The following is an 8,892-nucleotide window of genomic DNA, read 5'->3' as shown; positions in this document are numbered from 1 at the left end:
AAAACACATAAAACGACACATTTAAGAACAAATAAATAAGTAAAATACTGAAGACGGATTATTACAATTATTATACATAAAGACCAAAGTAATTTAAATTAAAACAGAAACAAATTTTTGTAATGTGAACATAAAAAAAGTAGTAATTGTTTAAAAAACACTAACTCATCAAATAACATTAATACCATAAGAAAAAAAAATTGTAAGACACCAGCATAAATTCCAGACAATACGGGCACAAAGCCCAGACAATACGGGCAGAAACCCTAGACAATACGGGCAACATCAAAAACATCAATGTTTGCATTAACAGTCACCCTATATATGCTAACAATAAAAGAAAATAACAACATCGTCACCAAATAAGAATAAAGATTTAAAAAATTTAAACTATTCACAGAAAAACAGAAAAGGAAAAATACCAATCTAACGAATATGTAAATAACAATAATCTAAATAACTGACATAGTAAAGAACATAAAAAAAAACTTTTAGAAAACAAAGCACAGGAGCAAAACAACATCACATCGTTTTGAGGAAATGCATAAAAACATGAGCATATTCATTATGTGAACAGAATAAGGTAAATAGATAAAGGGAGATATGTGAACATAATAATTCATTTCCTCAAAAGTAAATAATAACATCAGTATAAAAACAGAATAAAGTGAAGAGATAAAGGAAGATATGAATAACTTTATATAAAAAATCAAAACAACATCACAACTAAATAGTTTTTAACAGTAAAAAAACAAATGTAAGGAAAAAAAGCACAATACCTCAGTCGAAGAAACGCAGTGAACAGGCTAGATCCAGCAAAAAAACCAAGATTCAAAATCAAACAGAGACAGATAGAATAACTCAATATCCAAAATCGACGAAGGAAAAAAAGGAACCAATTTTTCAAAAAACAGGAACAATACTAACATAAGCCTAATATGAAGATGTTTTTTCAGGAGTTAGCAAAGATAGAAGGCAGAAAAGGCATTATATAGACGCAGAAAGTAAATTTTTAAATCTCTGATACAAATTCCAGCAAAGAGGGATGAATCAGATAAGTAATTCTTTTACCGCATGTATCTTCAAGCATGCAACTCACCGCAAAAAGGAACGAATAAGCAACGGACACAAAAATATCAGATATTTGTTATACGAATCTGCAGCATGAGAAAACACATGTCAAAATATAACATTAACACGGTAAGTCAATAATAATCCTGCAAAAAATAAAATGAAGAAAAGCATCAGGAAATTGATCAGACTGAGAAATAAGAAAATAAGGGAAATTTTTTTTGAAGAAAATATGCATAAAAAACATTCTGAAATAAAATAATTAAGACAAATAAATCATACATAGTAAACAAACAAACGAAAAAAAGAAACAAAAATTTATCAAAAAAAGGAGAAAAAAAAGAAAAACCTAAAACATAAAAAAGTAAATAAAAAAATCCTGAGAAAGAAACAAAAAAAATAAGGAAAAATTTACCCAAGAAAATAAAAAGGAAAAAAACCCTAAAACATAAATAAATGAAAAAAAATAAAAAAAATAGAAGAACGAAGACTTACATCATCCAAAAATAAATAAAGCAAAATAAAATTAATATCCATTACTAAAAAAAAAATCAAACACTAGAACAAAAAAAACGTAAATGAAACAAATGTAAAAGCAAAAAAAAAAAAATCAGAGATGTGCGGACGAAGAATAGATAAAAAAATCAAACAAAAACCCAAATCAAAACAGGAAAATAACCCAAAAAACCCCCAAATCTGCCCCCAAACCCCACCAAAGGAACGAAGATATTGAAGGCATAGAAAGAGAAGAAACAGAAAAAAGAGGAATTCAAAAATAAAGAAAATAATATATTATAAATTCGCAAGGTTAAATTTTAACCAAATCCCAAAACATTAAAAAAGAACAAAGCCAAAAAAAAAAAAAATGAAGAAACAAATTTGAGGAAATGAACAGAGCACAGGAGCAAGACATAGTAGAAGCTTTTGAGGAAATGAACAGAGCACAGGAGCAAGACATGGTAGAAGAGAGAGAAAAGAAGAGAGAGAGAAAACGTTATGTCTTCAGCCCAAATTGACTGACCTATGCAGGAAAACAAATAAATCTGGTACAGAAATGGAAAAACCACATATCTAGAAGGTTGCAGAAGAAAAGAAGATGAGAAACAAAGAAATATGTTCCAAAAATGAAAAAAAAAACCGATCTTAAATATTGCAGAAATAAACAAACGGAAGAGAGAAAAGTTGCTCCATCAACAAACGAAAAAGAGAAAAAAAAACACTAAATCCGAGTGCAAAGAAAAAAAAATTATATAGAAAGTTGCAGAAAGAAACGAACGGAAGAGAAAAAAATGGGTCCAGAAACGAAGATAGAAAGATAATATCCAGAAGGTTGTAGAATGACACAAATGAAAAACACAAAAACAAAACACACTCAGACTGAATTGAAATGACCAAAACGGTCTTAACAAATAAAAACACAATAAAATGATCTAAAGGGCAAATTAGTAATTTAACGTATAATAGGACATACCAGAAATTAAAATAACATCTGAACAAATTTGTAAGGGTAAAAACAGAATCACACTGTTCATAGCACTATAACATGAACAGTAAATCCGTTCTCTCTTTTAATATATGTATAATATAGATATAAATTAATTATACTTTTTCTTAACATATTATTTTAATTGTTCCAATTGAAAAAAATATATACAGTGTTAATCAGTGGTAATGAAAAATACAGAAATTTATTTCCTATTCTCTCTCTCTCTCCTTTACGCAAACAATCGATAAAAAAAGGTCCCATGCAGTACTTTTACCCCAAAATTCAATCTCCCATATCTCCCCAAGTCTCACTCCTCCAACGGCTACATTTCCCCTTTCTCTCTCGCTCCTTTGTCTTCTCTTCCATTTCCAATCCAAAACCCTCTCAATCTCTCTCTCTCCTCCGTTTCTTTTCTCTTTCTCTCTCTAGATTTCGTAGCCATGAAGCACTTCATGCAGCCAAGAAACGCGGTCTTGAGGGATACGACGACAGAGTCTCCGGCCTCGCCCAACCCTAGCACAGCCAAGCCCCGGCCGTCGCGGAAGCAGAGGGGCTCCAAGGAGAACGCTCCGCCATCGGATCCGAACTTGTTGCCCTTGATTCCGGAGCAGTCGCCGGCAATCTCCGCCGCCAAGTTGAAGAGCCCGCTCCTGCCACAACCGCCGTCGTCAAACCCTTTTAAGAGAAAGCGAAGCACGGAGACGGTTCCGGGAACTTCGTAATTGGAACCTGCGAATCTGGTGTCCAAAATCTGCGGAGACAGAGGGCCCAAAATCTCAGGTTCTGCTAGGGCAAAATAGGAGCGAACTTTACAATTTCTCTGAAAATGCTCTGATTGGTCGGCAAACGCAGGCGATTCCTTCCCATCCGCGAAACTCTTCTATCTTCTTCTCCGATCAAAGCATTCTCACTTTCTCTCTCTCTTCGATTTCCGTTTCTCTTTTGAAAAATTTCCGTCGAAATCATTGTCAAGACTAGATTTTTATTTCATTGAGAGCAATTTCTTTTTTGTTTTTTGGTTGCAGAGTTCGTTGAATCTGTGTACTGATAAAGATGGCAAAATCGTGTCGACGCAGAGTTCGGAAGGATCTGTAATGGCAGGTTGTGGTGAAAAGGACAAAGTTGAGAGTTTTGGAGGGAGAGAAGAGCATTCTGATGTGAGTGAAGAGGTAACTTGTCCCGTTTGTGCTAATAAAGTGAGAGGGAATAACTTCACAATCAATTCTCTTGTAGGTATATTTACTCTGTCCTCAGTTCTAAGGATGTTTTTTTCATTTCATTTATGGAAATTAGGAAGAATTATTTGTTCTACTAAGTTCAATTATTTGCTTATTGTTTTAGTGATTATTGGATTTTGAGGATAGTAACAAAAATCTCCTTTGTTCTTTTATGTTTATCCCAATTTATCAGAAACGTATATCCTCTTCCAAGATTTTCAACAAGAATTATGGGAAAGATTTTTAACTTGATTTGTAAAATGTAGGAGACAATTTTGACACGATTCGTAAAACATTAAAGTGGATTTGTAAAATATTGCGAATATTATGTATGAATGTAACCCTTATTAAAATTGAACTTGTTTGATAATTTTTACGATTTTTGTTTTCTCATCAACAAAAAGTGAAACAAGAAAGAGAGAAGATCTTTTCAAAGTTTGGCTTGAGATGTTTCACTTTTAACTCAGAAAACAAAAACTGAAAGTGATATCAAAGGTGTAGTTAGTAACTTATTTTGAGAATTTTGTTTGCTAGTATAGGCTTTTCTAGCTTAAATGACTTTTGTTGTTGTTGTTGTTGTTGTTTTCATGAGAAATATGCTATCTTATGTTGGTTTTCATCATAAGGACTCACTTTTTTTGCCCCAAAGATATGTATCTATCAAGAGGAACCAAAAGGAAGGAAAAAATGAAGTGCATTTTTGAATATGGATAGTAAAATTAGGGTTTGATTTGAATTTGGTTGAGTTTGAAATAGGGATTTTTTTTTTCAATTCATTCAAATTGTATGCCTTCGTTCTCCGAGGGAAAGCCACAAAATAGGAGGGAAACTAGGTGGTTTTGAATTCCTTCTTCCTTGTCTTGTGAGAATTTGAAAAGCCTTGACGTATTTGGTATTGTTTGGGATTTCATTGGTTGAAGAACCTAGAGAGTATTTGATTAGTTAAAATAATAAGCAACCTTAGAGACACAAGTAAACCCATCAATCTCCCCAACGGGCATTCCTTCTTTTGCTGATTCACTGTGTCCGATGGTCACCTCAACATCAACTCTCACTATTGGGCAGACATGGTTGAAGGACAATGGCTGTGACACAGGGTTGCACTGCGAGACTTGCGTTGCCAACGGCAATACCCGGCATAGATGCACCCGAATTCAACCATTCATCCTAATTGTTTACACTGCAATCTTTTGATTGTTGAGTTTCTGCTGTTATATCTCAAGAATCCAGATTATTTATTCAATTGACAGTTGGTTTACAGAGCTTCACTATTTTTGATAATCCGTTTTTGATAATTGCTGCAGGTCTTAGGTTTATGTGAACCTCTTTCTAATTAATTCATGTATTGTGCTATTGCTCCGTGTTGCTATGTTTTATTCCAACATGTTTATTGCTGTATGAATTGAAAGTTTTCATTGTACAATCAGTTGTGATTCATTTTCCTTTTCTCTGTCTTTGCTTGTATAAATCTTTAATGTGTTCATGACTTCTTGCTTGTTTGTTTCCTTTTCTCTGTTTGTTTAATATTATGCTATACCTTAAAACTCTTAACATGTTTATCATTATGGTTTTAAGATATTTGTTATCTTAATTTCATTAAATTTGGTGATTAGGAAACATGTCAATTGACAAGAGGTGGATTATATTGTCCAATCGTTTGTCGGATGAGTACATGGACGGGGTTGCAACATTTCTTGAAAGAGCTCAAAATTATGTTGATGATGGAAAATGCAAGTGATACAGAAGATTTTGTCATGATTTATGTTGTAGCATTGCTGAATTTATGTTAAGTCAGTTGTTTATTTTTTGTTTAAGTCAATTGTTCTTCTTTAACTTGTTAATTATATAAATTACTTCATACCTTGCTTCTTTCATTGTTAGTAATAAATATATAGTTTCTTAACTTGCGTATTTCATTGCTAATAAGAGAAATATTGTGGCTGCCCTTGATTCTACTCTGCACCCACAATGGCTGCCAACTCTACAAGTAAAAATAAGATTGTAAGAACAATGTACTCTCTTTTTATTATTTTGATGACTGCTGATTATTATTATTTTTCAATTATTACAACAACAAGACATGCTCGAGGAGAAACACGTATGGCAAATGACAGAATTGTTAGTTGCTCTGGAAATATGACTCCAGAATTTTTCCTAATACATATAAAGGGGTAGAAAAAGTAGGCGAAAGGTGGTCATCTGAGTTAGGTTGGTAGGTTGGATTGCGCGCCACATGACCCTGCTCCAAGTCAAGGCTTGGAGGGATATTCGACAACCAAACAAAGTGGTGATGCTAGACTCAAGGTAATAATATAGAACCACCTAATTTCTTTCGACAGAAAGTCTTGTTGAATTATAGTCCCATTTTGGATATTATTTGTTAAAGTATAAAACTATTGTTGGCCCACCTCGTAAGAGCTTAAACTTTTGGGATGGATTGGTAAACTAACATAGTATCAGAGCGGGAGGTCCTGAGTTCAAACCCCCATAATTGCACTCTTTATCCCCATTTAACATTGTCATTATATGTTGGGTCTTTAATATATTTCGGGTTTAAATATTCACGTGTTGGGCTTTCCAATTAATTTACCCACACGATTGCCCATTGTCCAGCCCACATGTGAGGGGGAGTGTTAAACTATAAAACTATTGTTGGCCCACCTCCTAATAGCTCCATTGTCCAACCCACACGTGAGGGGGAGTGTTAAAGTATAAAATTATTGTTGGCCCACCTCCTAAGAGCTTAAGCTTTTGGGATGGATTGGTAAACTAACATGGTATCAGAGCGGGAGCTCCTGAGTTCAAACTCCCGTAATTGCACTCTTTATCCCCATTTAAAAATTGTCATGTGTTGGGTTTTTAATATATCTCGGGCTTAAATATTCACGTGTGAGACACATGATGACAATTTTAAATGGGGATAAAGAGTGCAATTATGGGGGTTTGAACTCAGGACCTCCCGCTCTGATACCATGTTAGTTTACCAATCCATCCCAAAAGTTTAAGCTCTTAGGAGGTGGGCCAACAATAGTTTTATACTTTAACACTCCCCCTCACGTGTGGGTTGGACAATGGAGCTCTTAGGAGGTGGGCCAACAATAGTTTTATACTTGAACATTATTCATCTAGGATAAGTTCAAACGGAATGAGCCTGATTGAGAAAAAGAGCCAAGATAGTAGATTCCATCGACTGTCTGTTAAACAAGCAATCGAAAGATTGGAGGTGTCGGCTGCACAAATATTTCATACAAAAAAGTGTGGACAATCCAGAGGAAGTCAAAAAAGACAAACACAAATAGGTTCTGGTGCTGACAGGTTGGGATTCGTTATGTGACTATTAGTCGACTGAAAAGTATAAGGTAAGTTATGTAAATACCTTCAGAGCATTCATACATTTTTTTATGTGATTTATAGGTTATGTAACAACTCCTTTTTAACTTTGCAGAAAAAATCAGCAACCAATGCTTTGAATCAGCATTCAAGGAGCTAAATCATTTGCTTCTCACATGTTTGATAGGTATTTCATTTTGATCTGCTATGGTTGTGTTTAAATTTATATCATTAGTAGAAAAACAGAGCTCCCCATGATGGTTTATGTGATTTCTTGTCTTTTTGAGTTGCTCTTTCACTTTAGTTTGTTTCAAATATTCAACCAAGCTGATTTCACGCATGATGTGTATATGAGAAGTTATAAATCACACATACTAATCTATATATACATACATACATACACTTTAGTTTATAGAGAATAAAGTATAAAATCACTTTTGATGTTCCTTTAGGTAGTTGTTATGATCTGCTAATGCTATTTAGTCACATGCATATTCTTTTGACTTTTATTTGGCCGTAACAAAAGAAATATGGATGAAAATGAGATTTTCCAGTGGGCAAAATCTTGTGACTGTGCTTTGTGATTGGAGTTTACCAACTCTTTGGACCCATATTTATGATTTTCTCCTATTCATTTATTAATAAAAAAATGGGTTGGTATGACAGAATTTTGTGATTAGAATGAGTAGATTGGTATCCTATTTTATGTTTAATGCAATTTTTTAGCTTGCCCAATATCAATTTAAAGAATTTAATTATATGCAGTACTTTAAAGCAAAGAAGACGTGTAAGGATCAGACATTTTAATGCTTGTGGTAAAACTCAATCTCTGCTGACCATTTTTACAGCATTTTTTATCTAAGAATCAGACATTTTAATGCTTGTGATAAAACTCAATCTCTGTTGACCATTTTTACGGCATTCTTTGGGACATGTTATGCAGTGGCACTCCTTGAGAAAAGGAAGTATTTCGCATAGTGTCTTGGCTCCATTTGGTGGTTTTGCTTTCATGACTTTGAATTATTAGAGATAACACATATCACTACCTCTAATATTAAGATTGTGTTCTTTTGCAGCAAAAAGCAAAGGAGCATGATATGTGCCATCACAAGACTAAGGGTTGGACTGGGACAGTACCAGAGGAGAATTATGCAAGTTTTTATTTATTTATTTTTTTGTGTTTCTTTATAATTCAGTATTCATTAGCTTTTCTTTTCACTCGTTCATTTTCAATTGACAGCACAAGATGATAGATTGCAAACTCAAACTGGCCATTCAAGTGATGTAGCTGAGGGAAACCTCTACACAACCCACACTAATGGCAGAAAAAGATATAATGAATAATGTCCTTAGCACATGATCGGGATAAGGAGGAGAAACAAATGGTTATTTCTCTAGTCAGGAACAAATGCTCAAGATTCAAGACTTTGCAGATGCATATCGATAACCTTACCAACTTGAATGCACGTTGACAAATGGAGTTTGACAGTCTTAAGAAATTTGTGAAGTCTATGTTCCCACAGTATGAACCTCCTTTTGGTGACTCATGTCCTTTGGAATAGTGCCTTTATCTATCTTTTACTTTTATTTTAGAACTTTCAGGTTTCTAGTACTTGATTTTAGATGATGTTTATTTATCCTTATGGGTGCTTTTGTCATGATTTTAGAGGAACTAATATTATGTTCGACATTTTAGATATCTTCTATCTTTGTTTGCCCTAATCTTAAATGCCTCTCATGCTCTTCTTTTGGTGAGTCGCTACCTTATCTATCTCATAATTCTTTTGT

Source organism: Morus notabilis, unplaced genomic scaffold (genome assembly GCF_000414095.1).
Source record: "Morus notabilis unplaced genomic scaffold, ASM41409v2 Scaffold911, whole genome shotgun sequence".
NCBI classification, from domain to species: Eukaryota; Viridiplantae; Streptophyta; class Magnoliopsida; order Rosales; family Moraceae; genus Morus; species Morus notabilis.
The sequence above is the reverse complement of the archived record's forward strand: the minus strand, read 5'-3'. Positions refer to the sequence as shown.